Here is a 24,154-nt window from a genome sequence, read left to right as displayed (position 1 = left end):
GAATGAGAGGTTTAGAAAAAAGAACCCTCCAGTTTTTGAGGGCAACTCAGACCCACTGAAAGCTAAGCAATGGATGACTATGATAACCACCATCCTAGATTTGATGAGGGTAGGTGGTAATAACAGAGTGGCCTGCGCCACTTACATGTTTCGTGAGCATACCCAAATATGGTGGGAGGTGGTATCCTAGACCAGGGCAGTAAATATTATGGAATGGGAGGAATTTAGAACTCTGTCCAATGAGAAATACTACAATGACGAGGTTAAAGTTTCGAAGGTTGAAGAGTTCAGTAAGTTACTTCAGGGAAACATGACAATGATTGATTATGCTCTGAAGTTCGATAGATTGGCAAAGTTTGCTGGGGATCTGGTGCCCACTGATGGGACTAGAAGAGAAAGGTTTTTCCTACTACCTATGCATAGGCTGTGGAGAAGGCACTTACAACTGAGAGTGCAGAGAACAAGATCTAGCATGAGAATGCGGCCAGAAGGGATTCTAGGAGGTCGGGACCTCCATTTGCAAGCTTTGGTAGGGGCGAAGGCCCTAGTGACCAAAAGAGAAAGACTCCAGATACAGTTTCAGCTCCAGGGCCAAATAGGAGGCCATGAGGCATACAGATAGGTCGCTAGGGTGGTGGTGACACCTGGAAAGCATTCCCAGAGTGTACTCGGTGCAGGAGGCGTCATATTGGGGAATGTCGGGTGAAGGCCTGCTTCATCTGCGAGAGTGTGGGACACCTAAAGAAGGACTACTCGAAAGCCAGAAGGGAAGAGCCCAAGAAGGTGGACAACCTGATGCTAGCTCAGGTGTTCATCTTGACCTAGGCAGAGGTCGAGGCTAGTCCCTTGGTGGTTACAAGTCAGCTTTCTAGTGTTGGGACCCTTTATACTATTTTGATTGATTTGGGTGCTACACACTCTTTTGTTGCTAGTAGAGTTATAGATGGATTGTGTAGACCATATCCCTTTTATCCTATGGGGGTTTGGTACTATGCTACCTACTGGGAAGTTAGTGGTTTCCAGGAGATGGGTCAGATCATTACCAGTGACAGTGGAATGCAGGGAGTTGTCAATTGACTTGATAGGGTTGGTTATGACCGACTTCGACATAATTCTTGGTATGGATTGGTTAGAGAAGTATGGGGGCAACGATAGATTGCAAAAAGAAGATGGTAACCTTTGAGCCTAAGGATGAGGACCCCTTTGTATTCATTGGCACTGTGCATGGACTCCGTATACCTATTATATTTGTACTTAGAGCAAGAGATCTATTGCAAGGGGGATGCATAAGATTCTTAGCTAGCGTGGTGGATACCACTCAGGTCGTGCCAGAGGGACCAAGATAGACTAGATTAGTCTGTGAGTTCCTGGATGTGTTTCCAGAGGATATGCCAGGGTTATCTCCACACAGGGAGATAGAGTTTGTGATTGAACTGGCACCAGGGACAGAGACAGTGTCTAAGGCACCTTATAGGATGGCTCCAACAGAGCTGAAGGAACTAAAGGTTCAATTACAGAAGTTATTAGACATGGGTTTTATCATACCCAGTTTTTCACCATGGGGCGCACCCGTCCTCTTCGTGAAGAAGAAAGATGGTTCTATAAGGATGTGTATTGATTATAGAGAATTGAACAAGTTAACTATCAAGAACAGGTATCCTTTGCCAATGATTGATGATTTGTTTGATTAGCTACAGGGTAGAATGGTATTCTCCAAGATATATCTTTGATCTGGTTGTCACCATGTAATGACCCAACTTATTCTAGACTTTGGACCATTAATAACTACTATACATAGACACTAATCTTTAAGAAAACATACATATGAAATAATCATAACTTCATTAAAACTGTAAAACAAAAGTTAAAATACATAAAATTCAGAGTAGGATATGGGATCTCATTGTTTTGAAAATAAAACATAAACATAACTTAAATCTTAAATAAAATGGTTACAATATTAAGTGCGGAAATACATAGAAATCATAATTAAAAGACTTAAACAACTTCATCCTTGAATTGTTCGCGCAGTCCACCGATTCCATTCTCCCTCAATACACAATCCCAAGCTGCCAAGAATCTTCCCACCACCATACTAATTTCCTGCACATATAAAAACAAAGAAATGAGCCAAATGCCTAGCAAGGAAAATCTACTACAAGCATGAAACATATACATAAACATAAGCTATAAACATATAACATATTCTATAAACATATATCATAATTCTAACCCATGTACATGGGAACTATTGGGGTTTGCTAACTAAGCAACTATAAGCCTCATACTATAATGAGGTTTGATAGTTAAGAAACTATAAGCCCCAAAACATAAAAGTATTGGGGTTTGCTATTTAAGCAACTATAAGCCCCAAAACATACATAACATATAAAAACATACTATAGCATAATCATAGCATATAAAAACATACTATAGCATAATCATATAAACATATAATACTATCCTATTTTCCTTACCAAATACCGGGATGTGAGAACAAGGGCGGGATTTTGGAACACTCCTAAAAACCATTAATGAGAAGGGTAAGTATCCTAAAAGAAAGAGATGAAAAGGAATGAACTAAACCACCGAGAAGGTACTTACCAACAAGAACCTCAAGTTAAAAGAACTTAGATGCCTAACCACGAATGAAAACAGCGAGTTAGGAATTGAGTAGAGAAAAACTATAAAAACTAATGAAACAATACATAAAGGAACTAGAAATAGGAATACCTTGAATGCACTATAACCGAACTACACCTCGATATCAGAATACACACTATTATCCTTACTTCCCAAGTGTTTAATAAGCTTAGAATGATAAAGCTTATAACCCCAACCCAATTGTTTAACACTCTAAAGTAAACCTAGCAGTTTGAAGGCTCTGAACTCAACTTGATGAATGAAGAAATGGCTGGGTACTAGGTCCTATTTATAGAGTTCAAGAATGAAAAGATCTTCATTTAGCTTGAATAAAAATAATGACTTTTTAATGGAAAAACATTTGAATAATCGTTCAGCAGAGGCTGAAGACTCGATCAAAAAGATTATGGCTTATCAAGAGGTTTATGGAATAAAATGAGCTCGGTTTCAAAATCATTTGAAAATGCAGCCCTAGAGCCGATATATCACCTACCATAGGCGATATATCACCTGGGCTCATATTTCTGAGGCTCATCGAAGTGGTCGTGCGAAGTTACATGTTTTTCGTATCCCCGTGTGGCGATATATCGCCCCCTAGAGCTGCGATATATCGGCATACGCTGAAATATTATACATGTAATTACACTTTTTCAACCTAATTTGAATTGAGTAAACAACTTTGACTGAGTCTAATAACGATTTCAAAGCTGCTGGCAGAATCTGGGATTTTCAAATATTACTCTTAATAAACTATTCCTCAAAAAATACTTAATTTCTCATTAAACATGCACATGACAAATGTCATTATCTTATTGGGTCTATCTAAACCTTATAGTATAATAAATATCATCTTCATAATCAGTCATATTAATCAAACCTTTTGTTATAATTAATATTTCTAAACTATAGGTTAAACTTATAAAATTCATAATTGTTGCTATGAGTATCCAACTAAGTCTCGGCTTGAACCAAAATCCACAGTAATAAACATACTATAACTACTACTAGCTATTACTATTACTACTACTATCTAACTAGCTAAGTAAAGTTCTTGGACTCTACACACCAGCTGAGGATCAGGGAGGAGGAAGTACCGAAGACAGCTTTTCACACTAGGTACGGGCATTATGAGTTTTTGGACTGACTAATGCCCCAGCAACATTTATGGATCTGATGAACATGGTGTTCAAAGATTACCTGGATCAGTTTGTGATTGTCTTTATTGGCGACATATTATTATACTCTCAGTCAGACACAGAGCACGAGAAGCATCTCAGATTAGTACTATAGAGGTTGAGAGAACACATGTTGTATGTGAAATTCAAAAAGTGCGAGTTCTGGTTGCCACAGGTGACTTTCGTAGGTCACATAGTTAGTAAGGATGGAATTATGGTGGATTTTGCGAAGATTAAGGCGGTCAGAGATTGGCCAAGGCTAAAGAATGCTTCAAAGATCAGAAGTTTCTTGGGATTGGCAGGTTATTACAGATGCTTTGTGGATGGGTTTTCCAAGATTGCGTCACCACTGACAGAGTTCACACGCAAGAATCAGATGTTCATATGGTCAGACAGGTGTGAGGACAGTTTCGAGAGATAAAAGAAGAATTTGATCAACTCTGCAGTTTTGAGTCTTCCTACGGATCAGGACAAGTTTGTGGTTTATTGTGATGCCTCGAGGCAGGGCCTAGGTTATGTCCTTATGATGACAGGGAAGGTGATTGCATATGCATCACGTAAGCTAAAGGAGTATGAGCACAGGTACCCCACACATGATTTGGAACTTGCAGCAGTGGTTTTTGCACTAAAGGTGTGGCGACACTACTTATATGGTGAGAAGTGTGAGATATACATGACCACAAGAGCTTAAAGTACTTCTTCACATAGAAAGATCTGAACATGAGATAGAGGCATTGGCTGGAGTTGGTGAAGGATTATGATTATGAAATCCTCTATCACCTAGGGAAGGCCAACATGGTAAAAATTCCTTAAGCTGGAAGGGTCCGGGATAGTTGTATAGTGCTAGGCAGATATCCAAGGAGTTGGCTGAGGATATGACTAGAGCAAGTATTGAGCTAGTGGTGGGCCAGTTAGCCAACATCACCCTACAATCTACTCTTTTGGAGAGGATCAGGGAGAAGCAGTTGAGTGATCCACAATTGGGGAAAATCAGAGAGGACGTCCTAGCTGGAGTAGCCAAGGACTACACAGTGTCAGGCATGGGCTTATTGAGATATAAGGATTGGATCTGCATTCTGATGGACACTGGGATCAGACAGAAGATTTTGGATGAATCTCATACTACCCCTTATTATCTACATCAAGGCACCACAAAGATGTACCAGGATCTAAAAGTTTTATATTGGTGGCCTGGGATGAAGTGGGATGTGGCAAAATATGTGGCTAAGTGCTTGACATGTCAACAGGTCAAGGCTCAGCACCAGACACCAGCAGGGTTGTTGCAGCCTCTAGATATCCCAGAGTAGAAATGGGAGGACATCACAATGGATTTTGTGGTAGGATTTCTCAGGACAGTGGGCCAGCATGATCCAATCTGGGTCATTGTAGACCGGTATTCGAAATCAACTCACTTTCTACCAGTAAGGACGAATTACACAGTTGACCAATATGCAGATCTCTATGTGAGAGAGATAGTACGCCTTCATGGGACTCTGAGGTCTATCATGTCTCATAGGGACCCTATCTTTACTTCCATGTTTTGGGGAAGTTTGTAGAAGGCAATGGGTACACAGCTGAAGTTCAATACAACTTATCATCCTTAGATCGATGGTCAGTCTGAGAGGACTATCCAAATATTGGAAGACATGCTGAGAGCATGTGTACTGGACTTTGCAAGGTCCTAGCGTAAATATTTTCCTCTAATAGAGTTTTCCTATAATAACATCTACCAATCGACTATTAGAGTGGCACCTTATGAGATACTGTATGGTAGGAAGTGTAGATCGCCCATTCACTGGGATGAGATGGGTGAGAGGAATTATTTGGGTCCTGAGACAGTTCAGAAGACCACTGAGGCCATTGAAAAGATTAGAGCTCAGATGCTCGCGTCTCAGAGTAGACAGAAGAGTTATTTAGACCCAAAGTGGAGGAACGTGGAGTTCCAAGTGGGAGACTATGTCGTCCTTTGGGTTTCACCACTGAGAGGGGTGAAGAGGTTTGGGAAGAAGGGAAAGCTGAGCCCTAGGTTTGTTGTACCATTTGAGATCCTGGAGAGGACCAGTTAGGTGGCCTATAGGTTGGGTTTACCCATACACTGTCTGTTGTGCATAATGTATTTCATATTTCCATGTCGAGGAAGTATGTATCTGATGGGACTCATGTGTTGAGTTACGAGGATCTAGAACTTGAGATAGATTTATCCTACGAGGAGTAGCCAATTCAGATTTTAGACAGGAAGGACAATGTCCTGAGGAACAAGACTATATATTTAGTTAAGGTATTATGGAGGAACAACAAGGTCGAGGAAGGGACCTGGGAGCTGGAGGCAGATATGCAGAATCAGTATCCCGAGTTGTTCAAGTAAAATTTTGAGGATGAAATTTATGTAAGGACGGGATAGTTGTAACATCCCAAATTACCTAATGAGGATTAGGGCCTTGATTAGTGGGCCAGGATGACAAATTATGAAAATTGTGTGTTCATGTGGTATATATGTGTGTCATTATATGATTATGTGAGTTATATTATAATATGACTAGATATGCATGTTTAGGTATATTAAATACACATGTGAGCCCATTTCTTATTAGAAGGGCATTTTAATAATTTTGGTCCGTTGAGGGCATATTTGTATACTTATGTGTTTATGGATTGAGACCACATTATTATGTGGATATATTTGGGTTACTTGGCACGAGATGATCCTTGGGAGCAAGTTAGAGGGAAAACCACAATGGGACCTAATACTCGACTCGGGGTGAGTCAAGGGGTATTTTGGGTATCGAGTACATTACTGGGTTATCGGGTAACGGGAATAAATATTGGATGATATATTTGGAGTTAGTGAGATTAGGAGGGAATTTTGGGGATTTTGACCATTTTGCCCTCGAGGACGTATTTGGTACCCCGAGCCTCAGGATTTTCTTTTAAGGTTACTTAGAGTCTAAGTAACCTCACTAAAACACAAACACTTTTATTCAGTAGCTCTTTCTCTCTCTCTCTCTTACTCATTCTTCTCTCTCTCTCTCTCATCTTGTTGGTAAATTTTGAGGAACCAAAGGGAATTAATAGCAGAAAAACTAAGGGAATTGAAGGCTGGGATCTAGGGTTGGATTGGTTGCATCTAGGAGGTCATTAAACATAACTGAGGTAAGCTCTAGTCCCTATTTTAGTTGAATTATGTCATGATTTTCTAAAGTTCTTGAAGTGTTCTTGAGCTTTGTTGCTCAAGGTGTTGATTTTGTGTTTTGGTAGGATTTTGGGTGAAATTAAGGTTGGGTTTTGTTGCTGGGAATATGTTGATTCTATTATGTGGAATAAATTATGGTTCTAGGAATTATTTGGGATGGTTTTGATAGGATTTGGGTGAGGAGAAAACAGTGAAAATCTGGGTTCGAAGGGTTGCATCACGACCCTGTTATTGGGGCGCCGCGACCCGTGTGAACCAAAGGTCCAGGAGGGGTTTCTGTTTCAGAGGCGCACTGCGACCCTCAGGGGAAAGTAGTGGCCTGTGTCTCGAATTCCAAACAGGGCGATTTTTGTTTTGGGAGGCATGCCACGACCCTTAGTGTAACACCCTACTTCCTTAGAGCCGTTACTAAGTGAGTTAAACACGTGCCATTAGCTCGCTAATTGAGGTTTTAGGTTAAAAGTGCAGATAAATTGTAATAAAAGTCGTTAAAGGCATTTGATATGAAAATGTGGTCATTCATTGAAAACGTAAAGAGTTATACATTTGGGATCCCAAAATACTGCTCAGAAAATACTTTACATCTCAAACTACATTTAAGGTCGACCTAAGCAACAAATCAACTATTACAGTACATTTTCCCAAAAATAACCCTAGTCGTGGCAGCTAGGCAAGCCGAACATGTACCAATTGCTCCACGCTCTTCGTACTCATGGTTGTCGACCTTTCCTTTGCCCTTACCTGCACTATAGAGCACCCGTGAGCGAATCCCAGCAAGAAAACTCAACACAAAACAAATAACATATGCAAATCTATCAACAACATATAACAAAATAGCCAAGGGGCTAAACACATAGAGGCCATCCCGTCCCAAGCGCTTTACCAGGCCATGGGTTCGCAGTCTTCATCGAGAGGATGACTCCAGCATCCTAGGAGGGTCTCACCCTTACACATGCACTCCGCGTGCTCAACGCCATTCCCGGCCCCTTGCTGTACTTGGCTTCCTGCCGTTCTCGGCCTTCGTTGTTCTCGGCCTTTGTCGTTCTCAGCCTTCGTCATTCCCAGCCTTCGTCGTTCTCGACCTTCGTCGTTCTCGGCCTTCGCCGTTCATTCATAAATATGCATTACATAGCATAATATCAACAAATATTTAAACATACACTAAACATAAACAATAGGGCTACGCCCTGCAATTCAATCCCATAGGGCCAAGCCCTGCAATTCAATCCCATAGGGCCAAGCCCTGCAATTCAATCCCATAGGGCCAAGCCCTGCAATACAAACAGTAGGGCCATGCCCTGCTCTACGGGTCAAAAATTTTATTACATGTGTCCCAAGCTATCTGAGCCCCGCAATCTCGAGCACAGTCCTCTTCCTTGAGCCTCACTGAAAACCTAGTCACAACGCATTCCTAATAGCCATCCATCAAGTTCTATTCCAATAAATAACTTCAGAATATAATCCTAGCCTCCGGGACCTTGATTCTACAATTTCAGGTGGTAAAATCCTTCCCGAGCCTTAACTTTTGGGTTCCCGAGCTAAAAACCTTTAAACAGCCAATATCTTGCATTTGTGTCGCGGCCCAGCCCCTAAAGGGCTGCGGCGCGCTCAAGTCACCGTGCTGAGGGACACGGTTCGCGGCGCTCCAAACCTTAGGCCACGATGCACCTGGACAGACAGAGGCTTCCATCCTCTTTGACACACACGGACCGCGGTGCCTGAAGAACAGGGCCACGACTTGAGCCTCCAAACCCAGAAAATCACCATTTTTCCTGCATTTTTCCTCGAGCCTAAACCTCAATTTCATACTCCAAACACCAATTTAACCCATAATTAAGCCTAGACTTTCCTTCCACACAACCTAGACTCCATAACAAATCCCAGAAACAATTTATATACTCAACAACATCCAAAATCATACTCTGAATCCATTTCCATGCAGACCTCTATTCTTAGCAGAATTCAACAGAAAGCTAGTTTTAATTCTTACTTTTGTGATAGTTTCGGCCTGAAATAATTCCCCAAATCTTCAAGCTTGCACTCCACCAATTCTTCAGCCCAAATCCTCAAGATTTCATCAAAGTTCTCAAGCACCCAACAGAGAAAATGAGAATCGAATGAGAGAGAGCTAGAGCTAAGAGAGACTATCTGTTTTTGCTTCCTTTTGCTTTCCAGAATGCGCTAATGACTAAGTGTAACCCCAGCTGTCTAAGTCTCAAAATGCCAACAATGCCCCTAAGCCTATCCTCAATCCTCAAGTGCCACCGAGGGCAATTACATCAATTGCCCAATCCCACTAATTCCTTGAGTGTTCCTATAAATCCTTGTTTAATCCTGACATGTCCAAATAATCCCGAACACATATTACGTTCCCAAAATACCCCTAGGCTCTTCCCGAGCCGGGTATTCGACCCCATTGTGACTTTCTAGATAAACTGCTCCCTAGGACCGTCTCGGATCATGCATCACAAATATATCACCACTCACGCGTGGTATCAATCACAATATACACAAATATTGCATTTATGCCCTCAATGGGCTAAAATTACAAATATGTCCCTAATAGCCAAATGGGGCTAACATGCATATTTAATTCACCTAAGCATGCATTTCTAATCACATAATCAACAAATTCATATATTAACGTAATTAAATCAATTATTGCTCTCCCGACACGCTAATCAAGACCCTAAGCCTTATTAGCAAATTTGGGACGCTACACTTAGGGTCAAGTCACGACCCACTTAGGAAACTTTGGCTAGGTTAGGTTTTGAGTAACGGGAACTCAAACCTAAGGGCTCGGGATCAATTCTACTACCAAGTTTAGTAGAATTCGAGGTCCCAGAAGCTTGGACTCGGTCCGACAGACTTTATTTACTCGATATTGATGAATATCATTTATCTGGTTATGACTAGGGTACTGCTAGGGCTCGGGAAAGGATTGTGCCAAGGGTCATTCTTATTATTACGCTGTACTTGGATATGAGGTAAGAAAACTACACCCACTATGTGATATATGTGGTTAGGGCTTGGACCAGTTGTTGATTATAACTATGAATAGGGCTCGGGCCCCTGAGAATGAATGTGATTGAGTTATGTTTGTGCTCATTGATTAAACATGCTTGAATGATCCATTTCTGGCTAAGTGTTATATGATTGTTCGCATAGTCTGCGTAGTTAGGGCTTGGCCCCGTTAAGGAACATGGTTATTACTATGTTTGCATTTCATTGGTTATGTTATATAATTAATATGTATGCATACTTGTATTGTCTGAAGTATGCTTATCTATATCCGTATCTGTATCTGAATACCTGGTTTTGGGCTTGACTTATTAGTCAAGGTTGGCAATAGCGCTCTGCGTGTTGGTCGAAAGGCTTAGGCCCAATCAGGGATGTACTATTATGTTGGCCGACCCTATGGTTGTTAGAAAACAAAGCGCTTGGATAGCTCTATGGCTAGTTACTCAGAGCTAAGGGCAAGGGCCCTAGGTGACTCTATGGTCAAATAGCTAGGGCATAGGACCCTGGGTTGACTCTATGGTCATCTATTTAGGGTAGAGGGCCCCAGGATGATCCAATTATCATTTATTTGTAATTGCATGCATTCATGAGTAGGTTCTTACTGCTGGACATGCTATATATGTATTTAGAATTTGTATTTACTGTTCATGCACATGTTTAAGTTTTCTTGTTGAGCCTTGGCTCATTGGTGCTATGTTGTGCAGGTAAGGGAAAAGGAAAGCTTGACCAACCATGTGTTGGAGAGCTCCAGTGGCGGCATGTACAAATGCGAATGCTTGTCCACCATGGGCGAAGATATCTCATAGGAACTAGGGTTGTATCCCTTATTTTGCCGCTTAGGCCGGCTGGTTGTAACTTTTGACTGTATATAACTTTTCAAACATCTATTCGTAACCTTTTGGGATCCCATGTATGTATCAAACTTTTAAATGAAAAGTCAATGTTTCCTTTGACCAAATATTTTAACCCTAACCCTTGACATTAACCATAGTACACGTTTATAACCAAATGCCTTTATTAACAAAGTCTGACACTATTTAAAGTACACCGAGTAACCGTCCTGTATTTGGAGGACGTTACAGTATTTTTACAATTGGGCTTAGATGCATACAATGGCCCATGTGTTTGCATAATATATGGTATTTTGCTAAATAAAACATTCATAAAATGATAGGTTTTATTTGGGCCCATTAGAAAATGTAAAGTTTAAATTCCTCTCTTGTGGGTGATTCCAATTTTGAAGGCCCATTTGCTTTGCATGACTATAGTGAGCCTAATCAATTAATAAAATGAAGGTTTAAATTCATGTCTTTTGGACCTTGTATGGAAGTTTGGGGGCCCTAGTAGTGGGAACGACATTATGGACCTAGCCCTTCTCCATACAAGCCCAATTGTTAAGGCCCATTTGCCTGAGTTTGACTTAATTGTATAGGTTCATTATCATAGTTAAACCTAAATATTGATTAGCAACAAATTAGTTCTAATTTAATTGAATTTTTTTAACGTGACACTTTATAATTAATAGAAAATTTAGGACTTTGGTTTTAAAAATTTAATTTTACAATTTTTGGGAAAAGCATAGTCGTTAACTTTTGAAAATTAATAATAAAAATACTATTTTTAATTAAAAATGAGCTTATTTTAAGAATTATATTCGATCTCCACTATTAGTTTAACAAGGTCAATAGCTTAATGGGGCCTTGAGACACTTCGATTCATCCCCCTACGGAAGATGTTCATTAGTTATTTTGACAAGGATAAATTTTGAAAGATATATAATTATAGGTGAATTTCTAATAGACTCACCCCTATAGGGACTGCTAGGACTAAATCTATGATTATCGAAACCGTGGGTCTAGCTCATAAAATAAGAAATTTTGTTTTCTTATTTTGATCGAATAATGATGTCAATTATTCAATGAGTTTACAACTCCATTTAACTAATGATATTTTTTTGACTCTCGCCAACCGGGATAACAATATCATAGAATGGTTAAAAACCTAAAGAAATAGAGATATGATTATTTTGGTATTTTTCCATATCTTATATATTTATGGTATATGTTGTGCTATTTTTTGAAATTTGAGTGAATAGAAGTTTTATTGAGAAAATGTGATTGGTTTCTATTTTATTGATAATATTGTAACGTCCCGTAAAATCTCTTAACATAATTTGTGGAAAAACACAACCATTTTATAAAAATTAGGTAACCAAAAATCCATATAAAAAAACTTTTCAAAACATGCAAGAGTTCGGAAGTATGTGCATACTTAAAAGTAAATTATAGTGTCATAATTTCAAAACATTGAATAAGCCTAAAATAATTTCTTAGTTATCATATGGGTTCTAGTCCCCAAAACATAAATTCCTAAAAGGTCGGTCCACATATACATCCTCGCAGATAAACTCCAGCGCTCACTGATCCACTTTGCCTTTGAGCTTACCTACAACACGAAACAAGTAGGTATGCGAAACGCTTAGTAAGAGCGACTTAACAAACATAAACACATAAACAAAGCAAGGACTTAAACTAACTGTAACTAGGCATATAACCAACCAAGAATAGGATTATGATGAAACTGAACCTTAACATACAATTTAAGAATGTGCGGACGTCCTGGCACACTTATGGTCATGCCTCATAACCAAAATTGCTATCCTGAAAGTACACCTGCACACAGAAAATCCCAGAGCATACATATAGTCTTAATTGGTAACATACATACATACTTACTTACTCAGTCATATCTTCACATATATACTTATTTATTCATTCATATCTTAACACCCATACTTAGTCATTCATATCTTAACGTACATACATACTTACTTAGGGTTCCGGAGGAACGTTCAACATAACTTAACATATCTTAGCATAACTTAACATATCTTACCATAGCTTAACATATCTTAGTACATCTTAACATATCTTACCATAGCATTGACGGGTGTAAACTAGTTACATCGGTTACCCAAACTCCTAGAAGAATTTAGCATACTTTCTTAGTCATAGAGATTTGATTCCGGAATTAACTTACTTACGTGTCATGGGGTTTAACTGGACTCTTATGTCACATGTGTTAAACCGAAGTTCTTACATGTTGCGGTGGCCAACCGACCTTAGTTACATAGTCACCAGTGGCAAATCGGTTTCTTAGTTCCCTGGTGGCTACCCGAAGTTCATAGTTGTCACAGTAGCTAGCTGGAATCAGAATAAACTTACTTACGTGTCCCAGAGTTTAACCGGACTCTTTTGTCATGGGCGTTAAACCAGACTTCTTACATATTGCGGTGGCCAACCGACCTTAGTTACATAGTCACTGGTGGTGAACCGATTTCTTACTTAGTTCACCAGTGGCTAGTCAAGGTTCATAGTTGTCGCGGTAGCTAGCCGGAATCAAAATCAACTTACTTATGTGTCCCAGAGTTTAACCAGACTCCTATGTCATGGGCGTTAAACCAGACTTCTTACAAATTGCAGTGGCCAACCGAACTTAGTTACATAGTCACCGGTGGCCATCCGGTTTCTTACTTGGTTCCCCGATAGCTAGCCGAAGTTCGTAGTCATCACGGTAGCTAGCTGTATTGCTTACCTTAGTCATGAGTATGCGAATCCTCTAGGACCACGGTTTTGAGCAAGCCTTATAAGACTAGTTCAATTATTAGCTTATAAATTAGTTGTCTAAACTAGTCATTAACGTGTTGTAGCCAAACATATCATAAGTTGTCTTACTCGGATTCCTTAGCGCTTGCTTGTGGAAATATTTTATCCAGAAGTGAGCCTTCCCGCTTAGATAACACTGTAGTGAAATCACACAGTGACTCTGATTAGTTATGGCTTTTGATTAATTAAGTTTATGTCTTTAAGTTGAGTGATTAGGAAGGAACTTAAAAAAATTTCAATACTTCAAAAGCCTTTGCTCTTAAATCTTAAAACTTAGACTAAACCCTTGAATTTATAGCCTTATCACATTATTCATAAAAACATGCCTACAAATAATGGTGCCGGAAATTTGGAAATAAATTCCCAATTGCATAAATAGACCACTTTCTTAAGCCTAAAGAAAACTTTCATTATCGCTTCTTATTTTCCTTATAAATAAAAGTGTTAAACGCTATCTCCCGCTTTATTAAAATGTACATAAAAAAAGTCAATTTTTAGTAAATTAAGAAACTCATAAGTTTTATTATCCAAAAAGATTTTATTTCCTCAATTAACGAAATAAACAATTTTAGTCCTATCTCACACGAGAGTACCATCTTAAGATTTTTTAATAATATGTAAAACCTCATTATATTTTAAGCAACTTAAATCTTAACCCTTAATCCATAGAAAATTATCATATATTTATTTCAAGAAAAAGAATCATGATTTGACTAGTGAATTATGATTTAAAGTTTAAAAAACTAAATCTGCCCAAAACATAATTTGATTTGAACACTCACAATCTATGACGTATTTCTTAGTCAACTCTTGCATGACTTTTAATTAATATAAAAAGAGTCCAAATAATTAAAACCATCTAAAAATTTTGATTTTAAACTTGTCAAAACGTTGCTCAAACATGCACTCTTCAAGTTGTCAGTTTTTCACTCCAACATCAATCACAAAAAGCTTATAACTTGATATAGCGTTTTTTGGTGTTTCAAAATGCTAAAATAAAGTAATCTTACTAAATAATGAAATGTTGAAAGTATTATTTGAAAATTTGACCAATAACCTAGTGTTTGGCCCGTTGCAAGCCACTGTAACAAAACCATCTTGGCAGTAAACAATTTTGAACATCTAAATTGGAAAATTTATAACCCCCAAACTATAGTGAATTTTTAAAAACTGTTTCATGGGATTAATATTAAATATGTCCAGAATATTCAGTAAAACTTTTAGCAAAAAATAATAATTTTACCCACTCAACTAGCTGTTCAAATTTTTAAGGTCGGAACTGCCAAACCCTAATCCAGCTCGCATTAGATCCCCAAAAAGCTCATAACTTGAGTTATATAAAACGTTTTTCACTGGTTCAAGATGTTAAAATATTTTAATCTTTTCAAATGACACATTAAAAAAACTCGCATTGAATAATTAGGTCGTTTAGGTATGATTTGGCCCTTTGGAAGCCACTGAAATTTTTTGGTAGCAAACATGCATCAACCAATCCTATGGAACTTTTGATTCCAAGCTACCGACCACCACATAAACCACATGAATGCATCATCATTCCACTAAATAACCTTTGGGATTCAGATCACTTCTCAACACTTCACACACTTAAATCCCTTCCCATAAACAATAAGAATCAAATTATAGAGCTAGAAAAAGACAAGGAGACGGATGCTTAAAAAGAGTTTGCTCTAGGATTTACCTCTTTAAAAAATTTCCTTCTAAGCTTGCATGCATGTAATGATGGTGCTCACACTTGCATCATCCACACCTAGGTTTAAGATGATGGATGTGGTGAGTGTTAAACCAACATGCATAGAGTTTTAGAACCCTTAAAGGTTTGGTCAACATAGGAAGAAGAAGGAAAGAAAGAAGAAACAAGAGAAGTCACCCTTTTTCTTAACTTTGGTTCAAGATTTTTGTGAAACATTCAATGGAGCTTCTTCAACTTTTAAGGGGCTGAGATGAATGGTGTTTCATGAAGTAGAAAACAATTATTAAAACTAGCCATGAAGAAGAGAAAAAGAGATGGAGATATAATGACATAGTTAGAGCATTTTTACCTTAGGATTTGTAGAAATTTTATTTTCTTCAAGGTGCTCTAAAATTCTAGAGAGAGTAGGGAACTTTCATAGAGATGAGTGTGTGCTAAAAAATAAAATCCAATAGAGTAAGAGAGAGGGAGGGTTCAGTTGGGGTCTTTGGGTGGTGAGGTTGAGTGTTGAGTTAGCTTAGTTTTCTTTTCAATAAAAAAAAAGATGATAACATGGGAAAATAATGATGACTATTTTCTTGAAATTCTATTGTGCAAGTTTTTCCCACTCAAGCACTCTATATAACCAGCCACTCGTGCCTCAAGGTGCCCTTAATTTAAATTTTATTAATCCTCAAATAAGCTTGAACATAAGGTCAAAAAGGCATTTAACATAGTGTATAGTTTTGATTAATTTTTTTAGTGAAGAAAAATCACTTTAAAAAAAATGTGACATCACCAAACTTATCATATTTTATTATTATCTGTTTATGATCAAACTTAGTTTTGCCATAATTATTCCATCAAGAATATTTTATTCGAGATTTTTACTCGATTAGGGCTTTTGACCCGGTCCACGACCAAAGGTCTCAGTTTCTAAAAAAACTGCACTTACCACAATATGGCTAGTGTTGACGGTGAGAACTCGTCAACGAAGTTAAGTTGGAAAAATTATCAAATCAAGATCACTAATCGGAAAGCTGTAAAAACTTGAACAATAACTCAAGAACAATGATAGAACAATAATGGAGAATTCGGTCTTTCATTCACACTCAAACCTCTGCTACAGTAAAATTTCCAACCCCTTTTCAGGTGGTCTTAGAGTTCATTTTATAGTAGGCTCTAATGGCCTTAGATACATGGTGGTCCAGGAGACCAAGTGAGTGGTACATATGTACTATGTCAGGGGAGTGGCTTCAGAGGTTGTGGTCGTACATCCCGTATAGGAGCAGATGTCAGGAGGATGTCTCCACTACTTGTCTGTACCCGTGTCTGATGAGTAGTGGCAGGTGTAGTGGCGCAGGAGGTAGTGGTGTCGATTCTGTCCTCTTTCCTAATGCTCCAACTACTCGTCTATCATGAGTGTCAGGATCATGCGTACGGTCTTAACGGTCGTACCCTGTACAAGATTGTACCAACATGACCCTTTTGAATTATTCTTAGGCCTTTCCCTCTAAATGTCGAAGTCATGGTTGACCCTTAGAGGAGACGTCCACTTGAAGTGTTAGGGGCGAAGAATAGGCGTGTGCGTGACGCCATCTCGCGAGGCCACCTGGTGCTGGGCCTCATGCGCACGGCCGAGGCATGGTTGGGGCACCATTTCGCGAGGTGCCTTACTAGGGAGGCAACCACCAGTGAGGCCACCATGTGCAGCGAGGCCACTACACCCAGCGAGACGCTCCACCAGCGTGGCCACCATGTGCAGCGAGGCCACCACCAGTGAGGCCACCACCTCCAGCGAGGCGCTCCACCAGCGAGGCCACCACGCCCAGCGAGACGCTCCACCAGCGAGGCCATCAGGTGCAACTAAGGCGTGGCTTCGCTAGGTACGTGGTTGGTGCGGGACAATGGGAGCCCGAGGGCATCGCGGCCCCATCACGTAATTAAGTGCTTATGGGACCTTAGTGCGTGCCTTTGATCCTTCGAGGGCGTGGAATTTTGAGCCTCAACAGCTAGCATTCAAACATCACAGACTTCTTGTAACATAAAATGTTCCTCTGAAATAATACATAATACAGGGAATTAAAATACCCGAACTAGGGTTTACCCGGTGCCCTAAACGCGGAGCATTACAAATATGTAGTATTATAATGGTTGTGTCTACTCCCATATTTTCTCAGCTTTCAATGGAGAAACTCACTAGACAAAACTTCCTTAAGTGGAAGCAGAACATCAACATAATGTTGATTGGTGACAACTCCAAGTTTGTCATGACTAAAGAATCCCTAGAAGTTCCAGCTGAAGGAGCTACCAAGTTTGTACGAGACAAATATGAGTGTTGGCAGATGACTAATAACAAAACACGATACTACATGTTAACTAGTATGGTCGGCACTCTTAAGACAAAGATGGAGAATGTCAAGACGGCCTACAAAATCATGGATCAGCTCCAAGACATGTTCGGAGCAAAGTATTTGCATACTCGTTTTGAGGCCACCAAGAAATATGCCAGTGCTCAGATAGCACCATCTTATCACGTTCGTGATCACCTGATTAAGATGACCAACTAATTTCAGGAAGTTGAACTGCACAAAGCAATAATAAATGAGAAGACTCAAGCCGGCTTAATCCTCAACAGTCTCTCTCCAGCTTTCCTGGCGTTCACCACCAACTATGTGATGAACAAACTCAACTATGGCCTGACACAGCTCATGAATGAGCTTCAAACTTTTGAGTCAATCATGGGTGGACCAAGTAAGGAAGAAAAAAAGAAGACTACTGTTGCTGTTGCTGTTGCTAATCCAGCTAAGTTTGAAGCTAACCTAACTTCTTCTTCGAAAGCTGGAAACAAGAAGAAAGGTGGACAAAATACCAACCCCAGGCCTACAAAGGACATATACAAGTGCACAACCAAGTGCACAGACGCCTAAGGGGAAGAAAAAGAAAAACAAGATAGGTAAAGGTAAGTGCTTTCACTGCAATGAGAAGGGGCATTGGAAACAGGATTGCCCCAAGTTTCTAGCAGCGAAAAAAAAAGGCAATGATTATAGTTCATTCATATTAGAAACATGTGTTTTAGAGAATGATAAATTCATTTGGGTTATTGATTCTGGATCTACTAACCATGTTTCTAACTCTTTACAGCTTCTTGAATCATGGGAGGAAGTGGATGAAGGCAGCTTAAAGCTTAGAGTTGGGAATGGAGCATTCGTTGTGATCTAAGCTAGAGGAAGAGCTCGCCTGAAGTTTGAAAATAAATATTTAATTTTGAAAGATGTATTTTTTATTTCATATTTTAGTAGAAATTTAATTTTAGTTTCCATGTTGCAATTAGAACGATTTGTTATGACTTTCACAAGTTCTAATATATATATTTCTTTGAATGGATCACAATTGTGTATTGCATGTTTGGAAAACGGGCTTTATATTATGTGACCTAATGAACCCCAGTTAATAATGATTTATTTAAAGTAGCTATACCTAGGACCAATAAACGTCAAACGACCGATAACGATAACATGACGTATTTATGGAATTTGAGACTAGGTCACATTGGCTATGATAGGATTCAAAGACTTACAAAGGACAGGCCTTTGAGGGAACTCACCTTAGGTGAATTACCTGTCCGTGAATCTTGTCTAGAAGACAAACTGACCAAGCGTCCATACTCTACAAAGGGTGATATGGCCAAAGAACCACTTGGACTTGTTCATTAAGATGTTTGTGGACCTTTGAATGTCAAAGCCAGAGGTGGTTTTGAGTATTTCATCACATTCATTGATGATTACTCTAGATACTCATGTATTTACCTAATGCATAGGAAATCAGAAACATTTTCAAAGTGTAAGGAATTCCTAGTTTTGGCTCAGAACCAATTAGGTAAAACGTTAAAGATCTTACGATCTGATAGGGGTGGAGAATATTTGGATATGCAGTTCCAAGATCATTTAACTGAACTTGGAATTTTATCACAACTTACTGCCCCGGGTACTCTGCAACAAAATGGTGTAGCGGAACACCGGAACAAAACTTTATTGGAAATGGTTAGATGTATGCTTAGTTACTCAACTTTGCCAAATTCATTCTGGGGACATGCAATTGAAACTGAAATTCTAAATGTCGTACCGTCAAAATCAATCCCAAAAACACCTTTAGAATGCTGGAATGGTCGTGAACCTAGTTTATGTCATTATAGAATCTGGGGATGTCTCGCCTACGTCTTGAGGAAAAAGGAAGGAAAGTTAAAACCGCGAACCAAAGTTTGCATGTTTGTTGGCTATCCTAAAGGAACTCGGGGTGGACTTTTCTATAGTCATTCAAAAAAGAAAGTTTTCACTTCTACGAATGTTACTTTTATGGAAAATGACTATGTCCAAAACTTCAAATTGCACAACAAAGTAGTTTTAGAGGAGATGGTTGAAGAATTGACTCCAACCAATGTTCAATCATCATCAATGAAAGTTGATGATGAAAACCCCAATCTTCATGTCCAACCGATGCAAGTCGATTTAAATGAAGAAAGTACCACTGTTCCTTTGCAAACAGTCACAGATTCTCGTCGTAGTGGGAGGGTTTCTAGGAACCCAGTCCACTATGGTTTGGATGGTGAAACCAATATGGTTGTTGGTGACACTGGTGACAATGATCCGTTGTCTTTCAAACAGGCAATGGCTAGCTCTAAAAAGGAACTATGTGTCGAAGCTATGAAATAGGAAATAGAGTTCATGTACTCAAATTTCTTCTGGGATCTTGTGGAAGTACCTAGTGACTTTAGAGCCATTGGGTGCAAGTGGATCTACAAGAAGAAACGAGGTGTTTATGGAAAGATCGAAACTTATAAAGCTCGATTAGTGGAAAAGGGTTATACCTAAAGAGAAGGCATGGACTATGAGGAAACTTTTATTCTAGTAGCCATGCTCAAGTCCATTCGCATCCTTCTATCCATAGCAGCCACTCTTGACTATGTGATATGGAAAATGGACGTCAAGACAACTTTTCTTAACAAGAAGCTTGAAGAAGTCATTTATATGGATCAGCCAGAAGGATTTAAAGTAGTCGGACAAGAAGGAAATGTTTGCAAGTTGAATAGGTCCATTTATGGACTTAAGAAAACTTCTCGTTCTTGGAACCTTAGGTTTGATGAGATATTCAGATGCTATGGCTTTGAACAAAATATTGATGAGCCTTGTGTTTACCAACTGAAGGAAAATCAAATAGTGGTATTCCTGGTTTCTTATGTGGATGATATCTTACTGTATGGAAACAATGTTAAGAAATAATCAGATGTGAAGAATTGGCTAAGCACTCAATTCCAGATGAAGGATTTGGGTGAAGCAAGATATGTTCTAGGTATCCAGATCATTAGGGATCGAAAGAACAAACTCTTAGCTCTATCTCAAGAACCTTACATTGCTTAGTGAGAGTTGAAAAAGATGACTAGAAGATCTAGTTTTGATGCTTTAGGGTTTTAGAATCTCTCTACAAAATAAAGATTACCAAAGGCTTTGAGGCCAGTTGTTGGGAATACTTATACAATATCTTATTTATTTTCATGTAAATCATATATTAAACAAATTAATATAAGATAACCTAGAACATGTTTCTATAATTAAATTTAAACAGAGCTAATAATAAGAACACATACATTATATGTAGCAGAATGAATAAGTCCTTCCTTCAGTTTCTCTAACCCTTGTATCCTTTCTATCGCAGGGTATCACCAAGAAACTAAACCGATCTTCAAATTTCTTCACAGCTTGCGTAGTATCCTTAGAATCACCTAGACTAGAGTGGGAAATTCTCAACACATGAGATAGATACAGAGAGAAAAAGAGAAGAGAATATAGAGGCTTAGAAAAATAAGTTTTGTGTAGAGAGAGTCTAAAACCCTAAAGCATCAAAACTAGATATTCTGATCATCTTTTTCAACTCTCACTTAGCATTCCTTTTAAAGGCTCAATTAGGTCACTTATTTAATTAAAAAAATGAATAAAATAATAGGCAATTACAGCCCTTAGGTCAAAATTCTCATGGGCTATAGCTCGTGAAATTTTCCATTTAATTATAAGCCCGTTGGACTTAAATTCAAGGCTCGTATTATTTTTTATCGATTAATTAATTAAATAATTATTTAAATGCTTTATCAAATTAATTATTTATAATTTGAACATTGATTTAAACTTATTTATTAATTTAGACACCGATTTGTCTTAATTAATAAATCTGCCATAAAATCCCTTTTCTTCACTAAATTGCATCTTTGTGAAATTATCCAAAATTGACCTGGTCAACTTTTATAATTCTAATTGATAATTAAATCAATTAATTGAGACTGTCTAGATGATTTTATCTAAGGTACTGTGGGGATTATGGGCCTATGAAATCATGCTCCAATAAGTTATCATGAATTTAACAAATAAATTTACTAACTTATTAATTGCTTGTGACTCCACTAAAGACTCATAATTGCACTATTGGATTCATAGAACGCTCTATAAGAAATATAGATACATTATTAGTTATCCATTGTTACAACCATACTTATCACTCAATTATCTATAAACGGTCTACAATGAGATGAGACTAGAATACCGTTTTGCCCCTCATTGTATTTTTTTTCGTCAAAACACTTAGTTCCTTGTAAATGATATTTCAGTAAACTAATATTAATTACTGAAATAAGATCTCTATCATTTAGCACCTCGAACCAAACTAAAAGGAAACCATCATTTTACTTCTTCATTAGAAGCTATAGATGTTCATATCTATGATTAAGACTTCCACTTAATTATACTACCGAGTTCCCAAGATGCAAGTATGAGCTATTCCGTAGGGTAAGTTGGTAATGAACAAGTCAAAGAACTCAAATAATACAATTAGTTAGAATACTAACCACTCAGAATTAAGATTGAATTGACCTATGGTCAACTATATGATATGACTAGAATAGATAATAACAATATGTCTTCTTATCTTATCTACTGTCAATATCGGTCTTGTCCGATGTAACAAATACATCCGATCTTATCTACTTTGCTAATGCTCTGGAAAGAATATAACACTACAATGTGTAAGTACATCATATCGTAGATTGACAAGTCAGTGTAAATCATGTGCACTAAATAATCTTAGGACTAACTTATTTTTGAACATATAATCATATTTATATTCCACTGTGATTACGTCACTATAAATATGATTAGCTATATGCTTGGGATTTAATAGAAGTTGATATTAAACAAATAATCATGAAAATAAAACATGTGAGCGAAGTGATTGACTAAGTAAAAAATGATTTCTATTCTTTTATTGATAATAAAATGAGATTACAAAGAAATTGGGTTTTAATTAGGGCATAAAACCCCACCATGGTGTTGTTATATGATGCTGCTCGAAGATAGACCTGCTCGATGTATGGCACATTTTTCACCCGAAGATCTGGATTTCACGAGATACTGTAAAATATCCCAAGATATTCATGTAACTAAAATTTGAATTGTGTTATATTCGTATTATTTGAATTTGTAATCAGTTGTAACAATCTCACACTACACGTGTAAGGCCTAGGTTAATTTGTAAGGGTCCATAGCTCATTAAGAGACTCTATAAATAAAGGTATCTCTCAGTCATTAGAAAAAAGCTGAATTTGTGTGAAGTTTACATACAAAACCCTACTGAATTGTATTCTTTTTCTCTCAGGCTTGAGAAACTCAGTTGAACCTGTTTCTTCTTGACCTTGAGTCTGAGATTTCTTTGATTAATAAAAGTGCAAGTGGACATATGTGTGTCGTTTACTTGATTTCAGTTCATTGCATTAATTCCTGTCGTATAAATTGACTCAGTGTCATTGACCAAAACGCTAGTCAACATTTTGGTGTTTTTCATTGAGAGCTAAAATCCAAGATCCCACTTTACTAGATCCATCTAAAATAATGGCTATCACTACTAGAAGCCAAAGTCAAGAACCACAAGGGGGGAACCCTATCACTGGACATCCTGATCACCCCTTGAGCAGTCGGATCCCTCCTTTACATCCCACTCATTAGGATTATCCTCCTGGAAACCTACCTCCACTAGCCACATTTGGGCATGATGAACCCTATGTGGACTTAGGGGAAGATCTGAACCTCGACCTTGAACAACTAAAAGAAGTCGTGGAAAAAATGTAGAAACAATTCGTTGCCATGCATGAGAGTCAGGTAGCAACTCAAGAGGCTGTAGCAGAAGCCCTCAATAAGCAAAGACAAGATTTCTAAGCCTGGGTGGATCAAAGGCAACAAGCACTTGAGGCCCATCAAGAGGAAGTTGACAGTCATAATGCTGAGGTGACAGGGTTAATAGAGGCTATCTTGTCACAAAATAAAGCAACAAGACCTCGACTGGTGAATCCTCAGCCTGAAAATACTGGTTGGGCAAATCCTGAAGCCCAACGACTAGCTGGTCGAGATAGAGGCCCGGTACAACCAGCGCAGTCCCGAGACCAAGTAGTTCTCCCTAGAACAACTAGGAGTCATCACTCTAACAGGGGGGCTCAACCAAGAGTGCAGTGACAACTCCATCAAGATGAGCAAGTGCTGCCCAACAAAGAGCAAGGTTGCACCAGAAAAGTGTCTGGAACTAGAAGACCTGCTAATGAACAATCGAGGCGTGAAACCTCAAGTGGAGGAAAACCTCCTAATCCTGAAGATAGTTAGAAATTCCAACAACCAAGGAATGAAAGAATTGCTAGCCAAAATCGAGGCCAGCCACGTCGACATGCTGAATACAATTA

This window comes from Humulus lupulus, chromosome 4 (assembly GCF_963169125.1).
Source record: "Humulus lupulus chromosome 4, drHumLupu1.1, whole genome shotgun sequence".
Lineage (NCBI taxonomy): Eukaryota > Viridiplantae > Streptophyta > Magnoliopsida > Rosales > Cannabaceae > Humulus > Humulus lupulus.
The sequence above is the reverse complement of the archived record's forward strand: the minus strand, read 5'-3'. Positions refer to the sequence as shown.